The 22641-nt window shown below is 43.0% G+C and overlaps 1 protein-coding gene across 2 annotated transcripts in view; it reads right to left on the bottom strand.

Annotated features, from left to right (window-relative positions):
- lmo3 (LIM domain only 3) overlaps positions 1 to 5023 on the bottom strand; it is a 47060-nt gene extending 42037 nt beyond the window's left edge. The window contains exon 1 of one of the 2 annotated variants that reach the window (XM_018755681.1): positions 5011 to 5023. The gene's annotated coding sequence lies outside the window, so the exon portion shown is untranslated. Of the gene's footprint in view, positions 1 to 208; positions 705 to 5010 lie in introns of those variants that run through there. The other variant, XM_018755680.2, reaches the window with a different exon arrangement.
- Positions 5024 to 22641: the final 17618 nt, after the last annotated feature.

The following is a 22641-nucleotide window of genomic DNA, read 5'->3' as shown; positions in this document are numbered from 1 at the left end:
GACAAGCGCGGGTTTGGACGCATCTGTCACACAACAGAACGAGAAATCGCCTCAGGAACGAACGCCCCGCAGTTACAGTTACAGTTAACTTACTGCTACCATTGTGATTGTCTCTGTCGGCACTTCCCACCAACCGTTTTAAACAAGCTGGAAGGAATCAAGTGCAAAACGCCTGCACTAATCATGATGACGAGGAGCACTTACTCACCTTGTCGGCCAAGTTACGCGAAAGACTCACTTGGCAACTGGGATGAGGCAACGCGTGAGGACGTGTAGCTCAGCTCAGCTCAGCTCACCTCACCTCAGCGCAGCTTTCCAACAATATCCACACACACAGAGACTGAGAGCTGAAGTTCAGAGCGCGAGCATGGCCGTGTCGTGTGCGCGTGCGGCACCTCAGCGCTCTCCTCTACGCGGCGAGACGCGTGGAGGACAGGAGAGGTGAGGAGAGAGCAGCTCCGCGTGGCGTGGCTCCGCGAGTGGCTCGCTCTGCTCTGCAGCCGCGCTACAGGTGTCCGTCCGCTTTGACATGGGCTTCCGGCGGCCTCCCCGCCACTCCGCGCCCGTCGGTGACTGAGAGGCGCTCGGCACGCGGCTCGGCCTTTATTATCTGCGAGCCCCAATCCCTCACCGTGGAGACATAACACGGCGCGGAAAGGTCATCCACTTATTACTGCGAGCTCGAGGAACGCGAGTAAGCGAGCCGGCGCGCGCGCGCACACTCACTCACTCACTCACTCACACACACACGCGCGCACACGCACACGCGCATCTCTCTCATCCACGCAGTCATATTCACACCCACAGCAGCGAATCGTGTGAGCCAATGATGTAGAGAGTTCCCGCACTACTACCGCAGTGATACGGCAATTTACACCGCTGATAAGGTATTTACCTTCCGTTCATACACAACCCGCAGTCAATACACACAGTGGCAACCGACAGCCCATCGTCTCATACTGTACTGATAGGTACGTGTCATCTTATTACGTACGTGCAGCTTTGGCACTGTGTGTCTATTGAGACTGTAAAACACATGCACATGCGCGCGCGCAGGCAGACACACACACATACATACTTATTAACAAACACATGTGGCTGTACACACGTACACATCATGTATGTCAGGAGTGCTGTTGGAATAACGCGCTGTGTGTGTGTGTGTGTGTGTGTGTGTGTGTGTGGGGGGGGGGCGGGTAGCTGTTAGTGTGTTAGTGTTGCGGTCGCGCATCTCCGTACAACGGGACTCGACCGTCGCTGTGGGTTGTGGGGTCCGCGGATCGCGATCGATCCCAACCCGAACTTGTCAAAGCGCCCTCGTGCCACGGGCAGCAACCGCCGACTTTCCGAATCGGTGGAGCGGAGAGCCGGTAAATGTGTCCGTGCGTGTGTGTGTGTGTGTGTGTGGAACTGAGCGGAACTGTCGCAATTAGGTGTAAATCGGCAATGAGAAGGAGGACACCGCAGCGGTGTGTTACACTTTATTGCAGGTCTGCAATACATTCACACTATTTCACCTCATAGACGAGCACAACGAAATTAAAACCTGTAGTGTAATTTAAATCTGTACCTGTAGGAAAAAAACGATCATTAGATATGTAACTAATTTGTAGTTGTGTGTGTGTGTGTGTGTGTGTATAGTATTACTAGTTTTACGTGTCTAAGGACAACCTGTGCAAATCAAATGTATAAAAATATATATAATAAGCGGTGCTACCGCTATAAGCAGCAGTACTATTAATTAATAAATAAGAACATTTTGCTGAAGTAGCACTGCTACTAGTCTAATATATAAGAATGACGTGTCTCAAGTCGCACTATTTGTCAGTGATTTAGCAGAAAATAACGAGTGCTGCAGTTTCTGCTATTTCAGTGGAGTACAAGCAGTTGTGCTTTTATTTGCTCTGAATTACAGTGGGAAAAAATAATCATGGCATCAGACTTTGCAGCAACTTTGAGGACTTCATCAACTGGAATGGTCCTCCTCTTCTACACGGTAAAAAAGTTTTTTAAATGTCTAACAGGTTGCAAATAAGATGAAATAGCACTGGCTGGTGTTTGGAAACACTTTGCAGTAAATCTGTAAAATACATGAAATACATTTTAAAGTTTGCCTGGATATTCTGCAAATGGATGGAAAGAATCCAGAAGCATGTTTTTATTAAAGAAACCCTTATTTTTAGTAATTGTAAGTATTTTTTCTCAACACCTAGAGTTTTCACACATCATCTGCAAGAGCACAGCCGCAGCCTTCTGCAGAAATGTTTCTGTCCAGCTCTGTTAGGACTGCAAGAGCTGCGAGTGCTTTGGGTGCACTTAGTTGACACACTCTGCTTTCCCTGTGGATGGGTAAGGTCTGGTCCCTCAGAATAGGTTGGGTCTACCTTTGAAAGAGGCACTCTGAGCGTAGCAAACACACCTGACGTTACGTGCACCTACACATTTAAATGCTTCCTGCTTAAACGAGTCCAGTAATATAAATCATCAACAAAAACAGAATACGACTCTTCTCTGTGTATAATGTTACTCTGTATTTTTATCTATATATTAAACACGCATATTGTTTGATAAATAGTCACAGTTTTACTTTACATAATGTGTGTGTGGCTGAACTCAGGTGGTAAATGCCATAATGAGACTGATGCCTGAGATAAATCTGTGCCCATCTAGTGTCTTTGTAATCTTTTGGTATTTCATGTGCAGTGTGCTGCTAGAGTTTTATAGTATGATTTGGTATGATTGTGTTTAGTAAGATTTTACTGTAATAATCAAAATAGAGCACCGAAAATCTGACATGAGATACACCCTTGAAGTAATAAGCAACCACCATTTGTGTAGCTCATTTAGAAATGACTGTTTCTAGAAAACAACAGATAAACTTTTTATTGTTTCCCCTTTTTTGACTTGTATAGATTAATGTGTATTATTTGCCTTTATTGGATTTGTTAAGAAAGAGTTTGATTCCAGTTACCGTTTGGTAATGTTCAGTAATGTTTTATAAACACAGCTCAGAAAACTAAATCTAAAAATGTAATAAACCTCTTCAGGAGTTTTTTTTTTTAAGAATTTCAAACAGCTCACTGGTGAGCTTATGCGAGGTGAACAGAGCTATTTACAGTTCCTAAGGGAGTGTTTGATCATTGTGGCGGAGTGTTGTTCGCTGTCCTTCCCTCGTCATGCATGTTTGTGTCAAATGTATTGGGGTCACTGCTGTTATCCATAACAACTCTGACACCAGCCGCCTTTGTGATGTACAGTACTGTGTGTCTCACACACCCACAGTCTGTCTCTACTGTACTAGAGACAATGGAACAGCTGACCTGACCCCTGTTGCTCATTCATCAGGCCAAAAGAAGCAGGGGTCCTTTTTGGAGGGGGGTTATGGGGTAAAAAGTGAAATCAAGGGAAATTACCAAACCAACAGTGAGTTTTACATGAAATATATCCATAGAGGGGGATTATTTTGTACTGTGTCCTCAAAGCAAAACGCGTGTTCTTTATCAGAGGAGGTTGCCAGGTACAAGTGCAGCTGCTGGTGAGCGCATCTTTGCAAACCTTTGTTTAAACCATGGCCCTAAGTGAAGGACACCCCCAGCCGCTGGTGACATGGCTGTACTCTAATCAGCACCGTGTTTGGCCTCTCCATGGCGCCCGCAGCCCACGGCCCCCTCAGCTGGATTAGTCCCCTTCCCTAAGATGCCTTGCTGTCCCACACAGTGACAGACACCTAAGAGCTCCTTCGTTATTATCTTGTCCCCGTCTGAAGTGTGCCCCCCACTTTTCAGTGAGAGGGAGCACTTTGGGTAGTGGGAGTGTACCCTCACGCATTCTTTTTATAGACACTAAAGGGGATAAAAAGAAAAAAAAAGAAATGGCTAAATTAGATGCTGGGCCGCATTTGAAAGGAAGGAACCAGAATCAATGGTTAACATGCAGCTCCATGCCATTCATTTCCAGCCTAAAATGTAACGGTAATTAGACGGGTCATAAAATGCTCCTCTTTTCATTATTAGTGATGAAATGCATTAAAGTTGACAGGGTATTACCTGCCAGTAATTAGGTTTTGTCATGAATTAAATTATTCTGGAGTGGGCTATCTTCCCAATCATGCAGTTTTTTTGCAGTGTGGATGTTTGAGACCCACGCGACGAAGGGGAGCCACGGGAGGGGTGTGGTGGTGGTGGGAAGTGGAGGTGTGTGTGTGTGTGTGTGTGTGTGTGTGTGTGTGTGTGTGTGTGTGTGTGTGTGTGTGTGTGTGTGTGTGTGTGTGTGTGTGGGGGGGGTGAGCACCAAGATGGAGAGGAGCAAACTAACCCCCTCTTCCATTGCTGCCCTCCTCCACTCTCATAATCACATGAATTATTCACACAGGAAAACATAATAATAAAAAAGAGAGGGGAGAGAACATGAAGATAAAGAGGAGATCCACCTAATGGGTTTCGAGGAGGCGACAGTGGCCGGCTGTGGAGCCAGGGAACGCGCGCCCCCGCGCCAAGCGATCCGGCAGGAGGACACGTGGAGTATCATCATTTTCCACGAAAGGACATCATTAACGCCCGGGAAAGGCTGCTTGTTATTTCGTGGCCCCCCAAACACACCGTGCTTCAGGCCCCCACCCTCCCTTCTCTCTCTCTCTCTCTCTCTCTCACTCTAACAGGGGGTGGGAATAAAAAGAAATCGCCATCTTAATGCAACCACCCGAGCCAAAGGTTGTCCGGAACAAGGCAAGCTGTTTCTCTTTTCCCGGCGACTAAATTAAGAGTTTAATTACAGCGTCTTTTTTTTGGAGGGAGGGGATTTTTTTCCCCCTGAAAGGAATGAGGTAAGGAGCTATTTCCTGGTCCGATTACCCTAGACTGAGCTTCCTTTCTAGCTCCGCGTCAAGACTTTTCATTTCATAGAAGCATCTACTTAATCCTCCTTTTTATAAAACCTCCTCCTCAGAATATATACGAAGCCCGGGCAACATGGTCCAATCCAGCTGCACACAAAGGGAAATAAATAACCTACCTTTTCTGAAAAAGGGTCTTCTCCAGTCAAAAAAAGAATCAAAGTTTTTTCAAGTGTTTTTCTCCACTTTTTTTGGAGTTAAAATGCTGAAAACAGACACGCAGTGGAGATTTCCTTATTCTTGTCTTCTTGGTTTTTTATTATTTTTCAAAAATTAGTGTGAAAGGGCTTTTCTTCTCTTCTCTTCTCTTCTCCTTACTCTGTAGGTCAGTTGCTCCTCCGTTGTTGTTTGTTGTGCTAAAAAAAGGCCAAAGTGATCGAATGAATAGAAATATCAGCCAAGTGTCCCAAGGGTAGCATTTTTTTTAAAAAAAAAACTGTTTACATACACTGACACATACATGAAGGGGGGGGTGTAGAGGGGGTCAAAGGCGCCAAAGGTCAAGGTGGAGGGATGGCATAAGCAGGGCCCACGGACTCTCCTCCTCTCTCTAGTACGGTGTGGATGCGAGGGCAGCACCTGCCTGGGCTCCCTCTGGCTCGTTCGCTCTCCCCGTGTCCTCGCACGCTCTGTGGTGGGGCTGCGCTCTCCTCCCTCGCTCCTTGCCAAAGCGCTAGGCAGACCTGAGCGGGCCGCCTCGCCTCCTCCCGTATTTAAGCTCTCCTCCAGGTCCCCAGTCAGCAGTCTCCTCCAGCTTATCCAAGAAGCTGACAAGTACTGTTAGAGAAGGCAGTACATGTTGCTCTAATGGACCTCATTAAGTTCTACTTACAGATGTTCTCTTAACATAATTGATCTGCAGTGAGTTGAGAGGACGGCAACTTATTCCCCAGCCCCCAATTATGGTCGGGTAATTAGATCCCCAACCTCCAATTTTTCACATTCACCCTTCTAACATTCCAAAATATCAAAGTATCTCTTTCTCACAAAGCAACCCCCCTGTCCTCCTCACCACCCTCGTACCCCCTTGCCTCTGCTCGCCCCCCACCGCCCACCACCCCCTTCCCCATGACTCCCTGGCTCTGACAGTATTGACAGTTGGATCTGCTAACCTTTGTAGTGAAGCCAGATTTAATAGTGTATTCACTCCATTGGAAGAGCTCAATCTCACTCCTTTTTTCTTGCTCTCCTTTTTCTCTCTCCTGTTTTGAAACACTCTGGAAGAAGGCAGGAAGGAGAGAGAGAGAGGGCGAGAGAGGGAGAGAGAGAGAGGGTAAGACGGAGGCAAAGGGGAAAAAAACTTACTTGTATAGTTTGTACTTTTGATAAAAGGTTGTAATGATAAGGTATGTCAGGGGAGGATCCTTTTTTTTCCTAATGTCTTTTTATCTTCATTAATTCCTCTGATGGAAACTTTGAGGAACGGTACAGGGGGAGAAGGTAATGCTCTGAAACGGTGAGAAGAAACGCAGAGAGAGGGAGAGAAGTGGCGGCGCTCACCTGGGACAGATGAAGCCAAACCGCTTCTTTTATAATGCCAATCAACGGCGCCGTTATCATCGCTCTAATTAGAAAGCGGGCTAAAACAGAAAGCACTCTGGGAAATGGTAATGTTATGGTTTTGCACTTAAAAGAGGAGACATTTTTTTCAGTGCCAAAAAAAAATATGAGGAGATTGGCACTGTCAAGTCCTTTTGCTAATGGGCAATGTTTGCCCAGTGTGCAAGTGTGTGTTTGTTTGTATATTTTAAACATATAAAGAGTGTGCTGCAAATTGTGGTTCTAGTTTTTTTTTCCCCCCTAAACCCACGATGATTTATTCTGAACATGATTGCACTGCAGCTATTTCTGTTTACATGATAGCACAAAGAACAACTGGAAATGTTTACCATTCACCTGTGCTTGTGGCGTGTGTGTGTGTGAGCAAGTGTATATGTACATCTCCGTGAGTGTTTGTCAGAGGCATTGCGGTGCTGCCGTTTGTCGTCCAGTCACGGGTAAAACAGGCACCCTGCGTGCCATCTCCTCTGTTGCTGATGTTTTACTACATCTTTTCACTGTCTGTGGGACCTGCACTTTCCAAGAATAGCTCTCATATGGACCCTAGGAGATCCTAAATATTCAGATCCCACATATATAGGTGTGTGAGAATCCAGTGCAGCCAGGTGGGTGTTTAGGAGTGAATGTGGTTTGTCACCATGGCTGCTGGACCACCAGACATTCACCTCCTGGGGGCACGTCAGCACATCACTACACATATAACTGTAGAGCAGCTTTCCCGTAAATAGGCCTAATGGGAATGGGCACTAAGGTAGACCCTCTAATGGGGTCAAGGGATAAACACATTTAATAATAATAATACTCCCCAAGCCAGTTTTACTGATGGGCAAAAAAAGCATTGGCAGCAAGGTAGCATAGTGGTTCAGAAGAAAAATTTGTAAGGCAAAGTAAAGTGTTCCAGTTGAAGCTGGCTCAGTCTCATAAAGGGTCCTGCTGTGTTACCCTTGAGTAAGGTCTTTAATATGGATTGCTCAATCAAAGTATCCAGTTGTATAACTACAAGCTGCAAACTACTTTAGATATATCAGGGTTAATAACATAAAGGATAGGAAATATAATGCAGTTATGAGCAGCTTATGAAGATGGTGGTGGTGGACACATTGCAGCCTCTACTGAAGATCACATGGCATAAACTACAGAAAAGCCCAACCACTTATCCAGCTATAGATGGTTCTCGGTAAGTTACACATCAATGAAAAAGATTTATACACTGTGATGGACTGGCATCCCATCCAGGGTGTACCCCCCTCAGCCTTGTGCTCAGTGACTGTGGGATAGGCTCAGGACAAGCAGTTACTGAAAATGAATGGATATATATTATAGAATTTATTGTACGTGGATCTCACGTGTGTGTGTGTGTGTGTGTGTATAAATACCGACAGAAATGTCAACCCAACTATGAGGCACTAGCGCTACTCGCTGCACCATCCATAATGGCTTTGGTTAAGAACATTCTGTTTGCATGACTGCTGATTGACTGATTAAAATAATGGTGCACTTGCCTATAGAAACCAATAAGCCTCAAGGACCATCTGTTTTGTAAAGATGCATTTTCGGAAAAAGTAATGTTCGTAAAATGGTTGTTCTTTAATGTAGCACAAAGCAACAGTTACCATACGATACCATTATTTCAGTCAGTCAACCGTCAGTCATGAAAATTGAATGTTCTTAATCAAAGTGATTATAACACGCGTCAGTGCTTACAAGTTACAAAAACAATTACATTCTATTCATGTTAAAAGGGCAGTTTTTTTTTTTTTTTTAAATATTCAGTGGCAGTGTCATCGGCCTGCCATCGGTTTCACCATTCTTGTATTACGGTATGAACTGCTTAGATTTATGGAGTAATTATGAGCATTATCTTTATTTATTGAGGAGACACCTTTGTTCAATGCAACTTACAAGTGACTCGCAATTATATACCAATTTCTGGAGCCTGGCTCCAGCATTAACGCACGTCAAGAACTTTGTGTTGATTTGTTGGGGGACTGAATTAAATTATTATATATCAGTGATAAAATAGCCTCCTTCATGAGTTATTTAGGAGACACTGTTGGGAAGGTTGCACTAAGCAGCAATATTAAAGGTAGTAATAATGGAATAAGAGTGAGCTTAACATCAGTTTACTTTACCACGCTTGGCAGTGGAGCATTCTACCTAAGTTCATTTGCTTTTACACATTGATTTCGCTACAATATTAAGCTACCCAGAGTTGTTTACTCATTTATATACTGTATTTGTGTAATTTTAGTGGAACAATTTTACCTTGCTCAAGGGTACTACAGAACCAGGTGAGACTGAAGTTGGTAGCTTTTGGATCTGAAGGCAGCATCTCCAGCCACCACGCCGCCAGCTGCCCCTGTTGTCAGCTTCACACAACCCCAGAAATTCAAGGTTAATGAGCCACATAGAAAAAGTGCATTGCAACTTGTGCTCTGTGGTTCACATGTGAGTTTGAATGTGGCTCTCTGTACAGTTTACATCTCCTCCCCGTGTTTTTTCTCACCACTACGCCATCTGGTACCCCAAAATACTAGTTCATTACTGCAAGTTGCTTTTTACAAGAGGTAAGATAAAATAAGATATTTTATTGCCATTGTATGCAATATAATGAAATTTTGTGTGGCAACCGTCAGAAGAACATCAGCAGAAAGAAAACTTAAATAAATAAATAAGAATTTGATTAAGTGTTTCTGCTGAGTGAATGAATGATGAGCATGTTCCAAATGTCAGCTCAGGCTCTGGCCCAGGGAACATACTATTTGTAACTTTCATAATTTTAGATATTGGATGTTTTCAGTTGCATATCAGCAAAACTTTTGCTAATGAAAATAAATTTTGAGGAACAGTTGTGCCAGAACACTTATTAGGTTAAAAACAAAAGAGCTATACTGACTGCCAACTGGAACTACCAGTTTACCAACTGGAATTACCATGCTTTTATCACTAAAACAGGGTCTGTGAACTGCAGGTCTTTGGTCACCATTAATATTTGAGATTTTTACTGTAATATAAATGTACAAAAGTATGAGAATTATATAAATAGTAATTCTACTCCTAATGAACTTTGTCTTTTTATATTTATTTCATACATTTATACCAATTAAAATGAGTCAGTGGGTGCATGCACAGTAACACACGATGAGTAGCACTGGCACCTCACAACACCTGGGCGGCATGGAAGAACGTGGGATTTGTCCCTGCTCAGTCTGTGTGGAGTTTGTATGTTCTCCCTGCATCTGTGTGAGTTTCCTCTAAGTGCTCTGGTTTCCTCCCACAGTCCAAAGACATGTAGTTCAGGTGAACTGGTCACTCTAAATTCCTTGTTGGGTATGTGTGTGTATGTGTGTGTTTCTACCCAGTAATGGTTTGGTATCCCAGGGTCCTGACCACAACCCAGCTTATGACTGGTGCTTATTGAAATTGGATGGATCCTATGGACCCCCCCCCCCCCCCCCCCCCCATAAAGAGAGAGCTCACCCACTGCCTTGTGCTTCTCCTTCCAGCATTGTCTTGATGAGGTAAAGGGTTGAGGAGCCGTTCGTCTACGGTGCGAACACACAGATGTGAGCACTCCGTGAAGAACACCAGTGAAGAACCAACAACTTCATAGTGTTTCTGCGGGTTCTTCCCATAAATCCTAAGAAAGCTGATTTGTTGTGAGCTTTCAGGCTTCTGCAAAATACAGATTAACTACATTGTCACACGGCGACATGGAGGTGTCCAGGTCTATAAGAACCAAAGCACACAGAACACTTCAAACAGGCAAAAAGTAGACACTGAGAACTCTTGTTCCATCTTCCTGTTGCAAGTAAGGCTTTAGAAATCATATCGCCTGTGATGTTCAAAACACATTCCATCATAGACGTTTCCCTTCACCTTGAGGAGTTTGGCATATTGATTTGATATTGTGTCACAGCGAAGCCCTGCCATTTTCCATGCCGCCACAAAGCAGGGGTGCAAACGCATCACAAATGAACAACTCATTTGCTGAGATGTGCTGACAGTTACCTGTGAGCATTTGAAGTGAAGCCACCCTTTTGTACCCCACGGTGCTCGAGTGTGTACATCTGACAAGCAGCCCACGCTACCTCAATTCTTTTTTTTTGGCTTGACATTAAATGCAAATAAAACAACTATGGATGTCTGATGCATTTCCTTGTGTATTTTGAAGACAACATTGATGCTTTCATCGCGACTTCAACTCGCTTGCATCAGTTTGAGCTCATCGAGGTACAGGCATGTAGCCAATCATTCCAGTCAGCCATGTTGCTGGGCCTGTGAGCTCTCAAAATGCAACACAAAATAATAATAATAATAATAATAATAATAATAATAATAATAATAAGTATTTCCTTGTTGCATCAGAGAAATACTAATTAAAATGTTTAGAAAGAATTCTAGACTGATCCCCACAACTAAGAAAAGTGGACCAGCTACCCCTTCGTGGACTGATAGCGAGTTCAGATCAATTCTGGGAAAACACACGGATGCAATAGTAACAGATTCAGTTATTATTATTATTATTATTATTATTATTATTATTATTATAGGACTATTAAATAAGAATTGTTACCCAAACCAATAGAGAGCAGCAGCAGCACCAGAACACCACCAATTACTTCCCAAAAATATTATAAACGGGCAAACTCTGTATTGTTTTTAATGAAAAATGCCAGCAATGCAATGTAATAATAATAACCTACTTGTACAACGTCCTTTGCTGCCATGAGACTCCTATTCAATGGTCTGAAATACATTTCATTGACTTTAATAACTCACTATATCAAGTGTGTAAATGCACAGGTCAAATGCCATAACCTATATCTGTATGACTTCTTTCTGTAAAATTTCTATACAGCTCCAAAGATAACCTTGAGAACAACAGCGCTGGTTCTGCAAGACCAGAGGATCATGGGTAATTATTACCTGTTCTTGAATATCTATTGATTCCATCTCAGTTGGTATCCTTCAGTAGCTTTGCTCAGTTTCCTGTGTTCGGAGCTTGAATGTCTCTTACAGACTTCGGTATAACTCAATGGCAATCAATCAGCTTAAATCCAAAACCAATTTACTCCAACTGAATAGGAAAATATCTTTTAATCCTCGCTGTCAGTCCTGGGCTGCCATGTCTAACATCAGCAGAGAATCAAACAGCGCAGCTTAGAAAGGATCTCCAGGTTTATGCACCATAAAAGGCCTTTCAATTTGATTTTTGACAGCTTGTTCGTACAGTATAATATGTACCCTCCCTCACTCTCCGCCATGTTCTGTGAATCGTTTGGTGGTTCTATACCCTGTTTAAAAAGATGTAAATTTTCCATTAATAAAACAAGAATGAAAAACACTTTTTTATAAATCCATAAAAGCAGGGAAAAGCCATAAAAATGGTATGTCTTGCATTTCATAGAGCAGTTCTTTCTTTAAAGCTTCACTCCAGCTCTGCTCCAGCTTGCACCCGGACACGTGCATTTTGGCACATTTGGCAAATGTACGTATGGCGGGCTGCTGTTCCCGGGTTAATTTCATCTGGACGGAACAGTAAACTGTAAAGAGACATCCTTTACGTTCCGTACGAAAGTCCAGGACGGAGAAACCGGGCAAATAGGGGAACCTGCAACTCCAGCCCAGTGTCACGAGCAGCACTACTTGTAAAACTTTCACACCCTTACCAATCTATATATTGTTCAGCACAGAGAGCTGAGGTCATGTTAAGCCCCCAAAAAGAGTGCGTATATTTTCTTCTATCACGCATGAATGTATTTAAGGGATTCTGCTCTGGCATTCAGCTACAGTATAATACAACCAATAAAACAATAAATCAAAACTTCCACAGCAATACAACTTTTTCTCAGTTTTTTCTGTCCTTCCTGCTGTGACGTGGAACTGATCAAATTTCTTTTTCTCTCCAACACAACTCAAATTCAAACACGAGTCAATGACCATTCAATTTATTTATTTATTTATTTATTTATTTATTTATTTATTTTTATAGAGCACTCTTCTCACGCAGTGACACAGAGCGCTTTAACACAGGCATAAAGCAAGAAAAATTGATACAAAGAAAGAAAGAAGACAGTCAACTAATGGCTACCATAATGAAGAACTTTTTATAGAGCTATAAGTATACCTACTGGCCACCGGGGAAAGGAACAAAAACTCCCAACTGAAGGTTGAGAGAGAAAAAAAACCTCTGGGGGTCCACGGGCCATTGACAATGTTAAAGGTATAAATTAAAGTACCAATTTTAGGTACAAATAGAGAACATCAGCATTGATTCATCCACAGTATTTTGTTGACCTAAACCCATAGTGTGCGGTGGTGCAGTGGGTTCAGCTGGGTCCTGCCCTCTGGTGGGTCTAGGGTTTGAGTCCTGCCTGGGGTGCCTTGTAATGGACTGGTGTCCTGTCCTGGGTGTGTCCCCTCCCCCGTGCTCTGGGTTACGCTCCGGTTTGCTGCAACTCTGCTTGGGATGAGCACTTTCAGCCAGTGTGTGTAAATCCATAGCATACCTCAAAGAACACACTACTTTATTTCATGCTGATTTACTGTGTCCTCAAAAAACTAGAACAGTTACAGAAAAGTTAGCACATTTTTTCCTTTTTCATGTCAAGGCCACAAATAAATTGTGTTTAGAAGAGCCCAGTGTAGCCAACTAATATCTCCAGTATATCTGGCCAACTCAGTGAACCAATCAACCAGTGGAATTTCTTTCAGAAAAGCTGAAAAGCAATGTCATGTTATTTGGTTTGTCTTGATCTTGTTTGTCTTGGCTTGGAATTTTACACCATTGAAAAGTACATCACAGCTGTCACATGGATTCTGCAAAATTTTCAAGAAATAAACTGAAAATTCAGAAACGTCACACCAGAAAAAAGTTAAAAGATAAAACAGTATTTCCAGAAGCCAGTGCAGGAACATCCGGAGACATTAGATGCCTACCTTACTATTTTGAGATGATGTATAAGTTGCTTTGCTTCAATTTTAGAAATGCAAGATGGGTCAGTATAATCAGTTATAGATATGAAGTCAAATTAAGTGCGAATTTATATCAAAGAATCACAGACCAGCCTTGTCCATCGCAACAGTAAAAGCTTTGGATTATATTCACTGCAGAAATGTTTTGTTTGAAAACAATGAAAAATTTTAGTATGCTTAGTACTTAACATGTTCAGAAGGTCCATTGTACTTGTCCAGGCCATGGTGACATCCCGTCTGGATACTGCAACTCTCTCTTGCTACTGCCATCGAACATCTACAGCTGATACAGAACACTGCTGCTGCCCAAGTTGTGTTTGACCTGCTGAAGCGGTCCCATGTATCTCCTCTACTCTCCTCTCTGCACTGGCTTCTTATAGCTTCCTGGATCATATTCAAGGCCCTGGCTATGGCCTACAAAAGCATCAGTAGAACTGCTCACAGATATCTACAAGACTTGATCATCCGCTACACCCCACCCAGACTGCTACGCTCTTCCACATCTGCCTGCTTGGTGGTCCCACACACAAAAGGTAAAACACAAAGGTTCTAGGTTCTGGTTCCCTTGTGGTGGAACGACCTCCCTCATCACTCAGAACTGCTGAATCTCTGTCCACATTTAAAAATGGTCTGAAACCTCACCTCTTCCAGACTCAATTCTCCCATCATCTCTTAAGTTCATGTAAGGTGTAAATGTTCATGCACTATAACTTTAAGATCATGCCCAGAACAACCTTTACACAGCTACTCCTGTAATGTAACGTAAATGTTTATGTTTATCTAAAAAAAATTAGTACAAAGGTGATTTGGAATCATGGATACTTGGATCAAGTTTCATGCAGCTGCTCGTGTGATGAACACTGGTTCATATAGTGGAAAGAAACAAACTGACTGCACTTAAGAACCACATGTCTGCATCTAAGTGTCTCTTTCTGCTAATGTAATGTACACATTGTATTTTCTATGAGATGTACCTCGCTTTGGAGAAAAGTGTCTGCTAAATGAATAGACACATACACACTTTCTGAGCCGCTTGTCCCATACGGGGTTGCGGGGAACCAGAGCCTACCCCCCAACACAGGGCATAAGGCCACAAGGCACAAGGTCTCGTCACAAGGCACCCCAAGCGGGACTCGAACCCCAGACCCACTGGAGAGCAGGACCCGGTCCAACCCACTGCACCACCACGCCCCCTGAATGAATACATGTAAATGTAAATGGATGTACTTACATTGTTACAATTAGAACACACAGTGCAATTACATCCATACTGTACACATAATAAGACAGATATGTAACTCAGAATGGGTTGATTGTATTCCCAGTGTTTGTTCACTTCATCGTCACATAAGTTTTCACATGTATTCTTGAGTCTCCATAGATACCTTGTGGCAGGTGTCTTGTTAGAGACGTCCCTCAGCTGTCCCGCAGGTTGAGCTACTGCTGGTGTGTTTGCCATCTGTGTTACCTGTACGAATTTTTCCTGATTGGCCAGTGTCCTGCCACCTTTAGGGTGTTAGTTCTAGTTCCCCACGGCACTCACAGTGTCACCGCCGTGCCGCATGCTGGCCCACGGCCCTGCATTATTAGCCCCAGTCAATGCAGGCTCCCTCTTCCTGATGCCTAATAACGCTGCCATTCCATTAGAATTCGCTGCAGACTCCGAGGACCTGAGAGCACCGGGGCCTGCAGTGATATGGGGGGCCATTCCCAAACAACAGAAAGAGAATCTGCTTTTGTTCAGGCACAGGGGTATGCTGGGTAACATTTCCCCACCAACAATAAACTCCCTGAGAATACTGTGGATGTAAAAGCATCAAATTTCATTGCTAAGAGGAATCGGGTTAATGTTGGACACCGCTGAGCAGAAATTAAGGAGGAGCAATAGTGGGGGTGGCTTTAGGGACGACTTGCAACACTCTGTGGTTCTGCGCTGGGCTCTATTTTGCTCTACTTCATTATGTGAACATGGGGCACACAATGCAATGAATAGGAATGACATCTTTCCACACATCATACAATTTATAATGCGAAATACCTTTTGAATAGGATTATAATTTTCTCCTGCAGAGACGCCCAGGCCCAAACGGACCATGGATCAGATCCACCGAGTGCTTTCTCTACAACGTAACAGCACACGAGCATCCAGTGAGCATTGTACAGCCTTGTGCATCCCATCAGACCACATCACTTGATAAGGATGTGATTCTAATGATGTGTGATACTCAAGGCTTTGTGAGACATTTACCTTTTACTTATCTGTAATGCCGTTTTGCTACACTGGTAAACATGCTATTTTTCTGCTATGCTAATTAACGTTACATTAATTATCTTCATTCAGAGGGATTTGCTTGCCTCAAATGGGACATTTTACTCATCAGTCGTGAAATTTTACACGAGCAACTTGTACTTAAGAGCTTAACAAAAGATTTACTACCAGTATGTGTAACTGACACCTTATAGTCAAAAGCACTGCAGGACTAAGGAAGGATCCAACCCAGCGGCACAGTTTTGCTTTTAACATTCAAAAGTATGATGTATATGGATTAGATAACTATGTACTACTTCATCTAGTCCTGTAGATGGCTTTACCTGACATTTCCCGAGGCTGCCACTCAACAGCTGTATGGTGATGGTGATGGTGACCATGCAGTGTAAATGGCCCCCCCCCCCAATGTTAACCTTAATGACACTCAGAATAGATGGAAGATGCTTGATGACGAATGAGACCCCTATTCTCCATGATCACATCCCCATCCAGCTCCTCCAGTCAGGGGATCTTAGCCGGTATGATCTCAGCATTAAATAGGCATGGCATTCCATCACGCTGACGAGGCTAGGCCCAGGAAGACAGCTAATTAAGAGTGCTAATTATTACATTTCACAGTCTGGGAGTGACAGCGGTTCTTGCCGAGGCACCTGGTATTTCACATCAATGACATCATCGCCCCTCTCTGGGTCACATCAGCTTCATTATGGTTCGCAGTGGAGTTTGTAATTGTCCTTAAAAAAGAGAAAGGAAAGAAAACGGCCTGTGCTGGTTGGACATCTGCCTGGCGTTTCCAGGCCAACCTAAGTGTGGTGGAAGAAGATGGGAGTCTCCAGTGTTCCCGGGCTCTCGAGTCTAATGAGCGGTTTAGCGGCGCTAATGGGACTCGCTTGTTATCTAATGCCCTCTGACAGCTTTGCTTAGGAAAGCGCCACGAGCTAGCATTCGGCAAGCTGGGAGGGGCACGTGTGTGCAAGTGGAGGGGGTGGGGGGTGCGCTCTGGCGGGGACCGCAAGTGTATTCATGTGGTAACCGGCCACGACCAGCGCTCCTTCCCATTGTGCTCACACACTTTGTCTGGAACAGGGGACATAGCTGTGCACAGTGTCCAGTAACCCTCCTTTGTTGCATTGTCTCCTGCTGGAAACACTGTGCACTCCCAGAAATCAGTCAGGCCATTAATATACAAACCACACAACTATTTACCTTCGGATTAAAACATTAAAGGAAAATGACTTTCTATGTGCAGAGTTGCATTACTTTACGTGAATTTGCGTCATGCATCTGTTCATTATCAGCACTTGGACATCCAGTCCTCTGTAAGGCATTGCGCACTCATCATGGGACAGTGGGACAGACGGTCACTCTAACACAGCTTATATCCACAGCTCACCTGGACAGTGTGGACAAAAACAGGAGAATCCCGAAAAGACCCTCATGATCACTGGGGGAACATGCATCTCCGGAGCAGCGCGCCAACAGTGGCACCTGCCAAACTGCCGCGGCCTTTTTTCCTCATCCGAAGGGACTAAATATGGTAACATTTACACAATCGCATGCTGAATGGAGAAATTTTGGTGAAGCTCAAGACCTGCCCAGCTGCTCTCAGGTGGGAGTCTTCTGGTCACAACTCCAGCAATCTAAGAAGGTGCTGCTCTGATATGACGCGGAAGTAATTTCCACTGACGGGATCCAAATGGCCCCCTAGGGCTCTGTGAACATTGCCCTAGGATGTAAACGCCTGCAAAGAAAAACAGCTCTCTGGGTTCCTCTGTCATTGGATGGGAGGTTGTGACACAGTCATCACAGCAACTGAGCTGAGTCAAGCAAATTTGAAAATCGCAATCACAGTAAGATGTCACCAGCACAGGTAATACCCCTGAACTTTCCCGACCCCAGGATGTAGGCATTTCCATTGGACAAATAAAAATAAAGGAAAAAAACAGTGCTTATAAGATGCATCTTCATACGATAAACCCACTTCAACACAAACAGGGTCCAGTTGTTGCCTCAAGACTAATGCAGCTAATCCTGCCGAGTGTCCATTCCAGCGTCTTAGAAGTGCATATTGCATTTGTGCTCCACAAAGACACATAGAACCGGGGTACAGTAAATTCTGAAGAAGCAACTGCTTCCAAGAATGATATTATTATCTTGTTGCTTTGGTGACCTTTTTCTCCAAAGCCACTTATTACATTACCCATTAATACATATTTTACAGGAGAAATGAAGGTGGAGCATCCTACTAAGAGATACTCCAGTTGGGCCCCTCCGGGGACTTGAAGCAGCAACATTCTGATACACACACACACACACACACACACTTTCAGAACCGCTTGTCCCATACGGGGTCACGGGGAACCGGAGCCTACCCGGCAGCACAGGGCGCAAGGCCGGAGGGGGAGGGGACACACCCAGGACGGGACGCCAGTCCGTCGCAAAGCACCCCAAGCGGGACTTGAACCCCAGACCCACCCGAGAGCAGGACCGTGGTCCAACCCACTGCGCCACCGCACCCCCTGTACACATTCTGATACAGACTTGTGTAATTACCTACTATACCAGTGGACTCCCTGTTATACTGAACTGCACCTCTGCCTCCTTCATGTATACAGGCAATAGGCCTTTGGAACCATAAAACATGATTTCTCATAGACTGGAAGCAGTTGGATTCTATCATATTTTGAATCTTTTTATTCTCTGTAGAATTAGTCAGCACTCAAGTTACAGTTAGAAGTGATGCAACAGCTTTGTTTATTCTTTTTTGTTGTTTCTCTGAATATAGGGGATCATATCTCTAGTGCTTCGCATAAAAGTGCTTGCTAATGAACTAAATAATAATAATACTGATAAAGTGATTTTTTTATCCCCAAACACGATTCCGGTCTAATACAGAGAATTGGCAAATAAATACTGAGAAACTGTCTCTATGCACTTTCTTTCTCTGGATTTCAGGAAACGGGGATATTGAATTTTAAACTATACATTTTTTATAATAATAATATATCCATCGTTAAGTATATAATGTATACTGTATTAAATGTAGTGTTCCCCCACTCCACCTTATGAAGGTAACATTTTGCTGAAAATCCCTTTGTAAGGTGAATTCTCATAACTCAAGAGGTAATTACAGTCAGATTCAATTGTAAAAAAATTGTTTTCCTGAACCTCAAAACAGATTGCCATTTATATTAAAATATCACCAGATCCCTTGAAAATGGACAGATTACTTCTGTTGTTAGCGCTAATTATCATAACAGAAAAGAACAAGGCCTGGACCCTTCATTAATTACTGTGTTATACTGTACAGCTGTCTACTGACACTCCTTTCACTCTCTTGTAGCTCTTCTGCACCATACACTAAGCATTTACATTTATCTGACACTTTTCTCCAAAGCAACTTACAGGGTTAAAGTTAAAATTATTTACTCATTTGTGCAGCTGGGTAATTTTACTAGAGTACTTCAGGCTAAGTACCTTGCTCAAGAGTACTACAGCCAGAGGTGGGGAATCAAACCAGCAACCTTTGGAGCCAAAGTGAGCAACTCAACCACTACACTACCAGTTGTGCAACTGAAGTCTTCTTCAGAGCTTGTGATTTCCTCCCACACCCTAAAGACATAACTTCGGGCGAACCCGTGATTCTAAATGACCGACAATGTACGTATAAGTGTGTGTTACTCTCTGCTTACAGAATGAGTTTAGGCAGTTTTCCTGCAGTGTAAGTCACCTTGGATAAAGGTTTCAGCTAAATACTGGTTAATAATCATTGCGTGTTGATTTGGAGAAAACCTTGTGCTATACGAATGCAAGTAAATGTGTCTCGTGCTGCTCAGGTGTCAGAACATGATCAAAATCTTAATTCGGTTCTCATAAACATGAAGAAATGTTAAAGAAGTTGAAGAAGTGGTATGAAATGAAACTCCTTGTAAAGCTGATTTCTCGTAACTCAGGTGGGGGATGACTTTATACATATATATTTATATATGTATAAAGTCAATCCATTCAATACCCTTTGAGTCATAGTAATTCTCTTTGGATATTTAATATCCTTTCTCGTTTAAGAAATCCAAGGATTCTGATGGAGTCTCTTTGGAATAATTGCCTCAAACAAATGAACCCTAGAAGATCCATTAGTTGAGTCCTCCTCATGTAATAGTTTTCGGTGGAATCAAAGATTGCTTCAAGAGTCTTGCCACAAAGCAGATGGGACCACGCAGTCCACGCCATAAATGAGAAAAAGAAGCATATTCTAGTTCTCTATTACCTTGGCTCTGTCATAAAGGGCCTTCAAATTCCCCTTGTTGTGTCACACACATGTCCTTGACACTGCTTATAATTTAGACCCTTTACTTATTGCTATTAGGGCCCATTGAACACTCAAGTGCAGGGAACGCTACACAAGCTGTTTATTACCAGAACAATAATAATTACATGTTAATAACTGAAACACAGTTGAAAGCCAATATTTGCCTGTACAGTGCTTCCCTCGTTCTTTTGTTTTGTTTTCAACTTGTTTTCCTTCTTTCCGGCAGTAATTCATCTCTTACTTCGAAAGGACCACAGCTAACTCAGAAGGCAAAAAAAGAAAAAAGAATTTTGCCATGAGAAACTTTTTATGTAATTTGGAAAATTGAAATACATCTTCCAGAAGTTTACATGGCTGGCTTGCAGGTGTAACATAACTCATGCCTAGACCTGTCTGTGTTGTGATTCTAAAAATCCCTAAATGATTTCTCTTACAATCAAAATTTCATTCATTACCCACATCCTGCAGCTGTCCCCTCCCTCAGGTGTCTGAATTATGTTTGGGAACTCCTCCCAGGGGGGACCCTCAGGGCCCATAATAACCAATCTGTGATGTCCAAGGCCCATCTAAATATCCTGAGCTCAAATTGCTTCAGCGTGTTCTGCGGGATCCTCTGTCATCTTCATCACTTTTCACACCTCTGGAACTGATAACAGATTAATCTGCACCACAAATATTTCATCGCTTTGCCCCAACTGGTGAGAGTTGCATTTATTTACTGGAGACACAAGCCAATGGATTGTAAAGGCAAGGAGTGTGGGAGGAGGGGCAGAGGTAGTGTTAAAAAAAATGGCAAAGCAAAATTCTGGACTTTCTAATGCAAACAAATAAGATTTCTGGAAGAGGCTGTCTGTGCTGATACAGAAATGGGTGCTGGGTTGGTGGTTCTTGCACGGGGGGGGTTTGAAGCAATGTTCTTAGAAAGGCAACAAAAGACAGGCCCAGTAAAGCTCTCAGCTTCGATCATGTATACACTTTTATTCAATCATCATGCCGCTCCATGTCTGACATTTGATCAATACTGCAATCTGCTAGTGATCAGAATAGGCCCAGGATGGGAATCTCATTTGTACATGCTCACTGGAGCTCCTGCAATTGGGTGCCGGCCTCGAGACAAATGATTAGACCATCTTTCCTCCCTTTGCCCTGCAATGAGGGGTGGGATTAAAGAAGCCTTGGGATAATTTTTTGGAAAATAATGCATCTTCGCAAAGTGCTTGAAAAGACTCTCAGTCCACGAACACATGCTTCTTTTGACAAACAACACGAAGCTGCGGTCAGTTAGCAAAACATCCACGCTCTCAGTTATTCTTTTCAACAGACACATTTTATTTGCTGAGGGGAGAAATTTTGTGGGATGAAAATAACTCTGAAGGTTTTTAAATTGTGCACCTTCAATTTATTATGCATTTTTTCAAAGAGATCCACCTATCTCAATTATACAGTTTTTTTGTGGAGCCCAAGGTTTTAAAACATAACTCTTCTAAGTCTCCTCAAGGGTATTAATGACAGAAAATGTCGCTTAAAAATGTACTGTACACACGAATATCATTTTCGTTTTGTAACAAGCTGGACTAATAAGAAATGACAGTATTATGGAGTACAGAACATAAGCCATACCACGATGAGTCCTTTCTGCTTTTACATTTACATTTACATTTATTCATTTAGCAGACGCTTTTCTCCAAAGCGATGTACATCTCAGCAAAGTACAATTTATGCATTACATTAAGAGAAAGAGACATGGCTGCAGACGTGACTCTCAAGTAAACGTAGTTTGTTACATCCCACTTCATGCACCAATGTTCATCTCTCGAGTAGGTGCATGAAACGCGGGTTAAATAAATACTGATAACCTTCCTCCAAACTTTTTTTTTTTAATGAGGTACACAAACATTTACATACAATGCAGGAGTAGCAGCCGTGTAAAGGCTAATCTGGGGATGATCATAAAGTTGCGGTACATGAACATTTACATGAGCTGGAGAGATCTTGGGCGAAGTGAGTCCGGAAAAGGTGAGTTTTCAGATCCTTCTTGAATGTAGACAGAGTTTCAGCAGTTCTGAGTGAGAGGGGGAGGTCATCCCACCACAACGGAGCCAGAGCTGAGAACCTCCATCCTTTATTTTTCGTGCGTGGGACCACCATGCGAGCAGAAGTAGACGAGCGAAGGGGTCTGGCTGGGGTGTAGCGGTCTTTAGGGTAAAAAGAGATACTGCTTCGACATTTTATCAATAGAATCAAATAAATCTGTGCAGAAATGGTCATGTAGAATGCAAACGTATGGTTTTTAATTACCTGGCTGGCACTTTTTTCCAAAGCCACTTATAGTTTTACCCATTATTTTAGAGCAATTTCAGTTAAGTACTTTAACACTGAGGTTAAGTGCTTTAACTTAAAATAGGAACTTAAATTGGATCTAAGCTTTGAAAAAACAAAGTAGCAACATGTGAAAGGATTGAAGGAAAAAAGTGCCAATTTGTGAAAGTGTTCAGTAAGCAGTTCAGTGGTCCTGAGGAACATCTTTGCAAGGGCAGCAACTATATGTTAATCAAAGGGAGGAAAATTGTGCTTTACAAGATTCCACACATCCTATTCATTCACTGCACACCACCCATACGGCCTTGAGATGCA

This window comes from Scleropages formosus, chromosome 24 (assembly GCF_900964775.1).
Source record: "Scleropages formosus chromosome 24, fSclFor1.1, whole genome shotgun sequence".
Lineage (NCBI taxonomy): Eukaryota > Metazoa > Chordata > Actinopteri > Osteoglossiformes > Osteoglossidae > Scleropages > Scleropages formosus.
The sequence above is the reverse complement of the archived record's forward strand: the minus strand, read 5'-3'. Positions and strand labels throughout refer to the sequence as shown.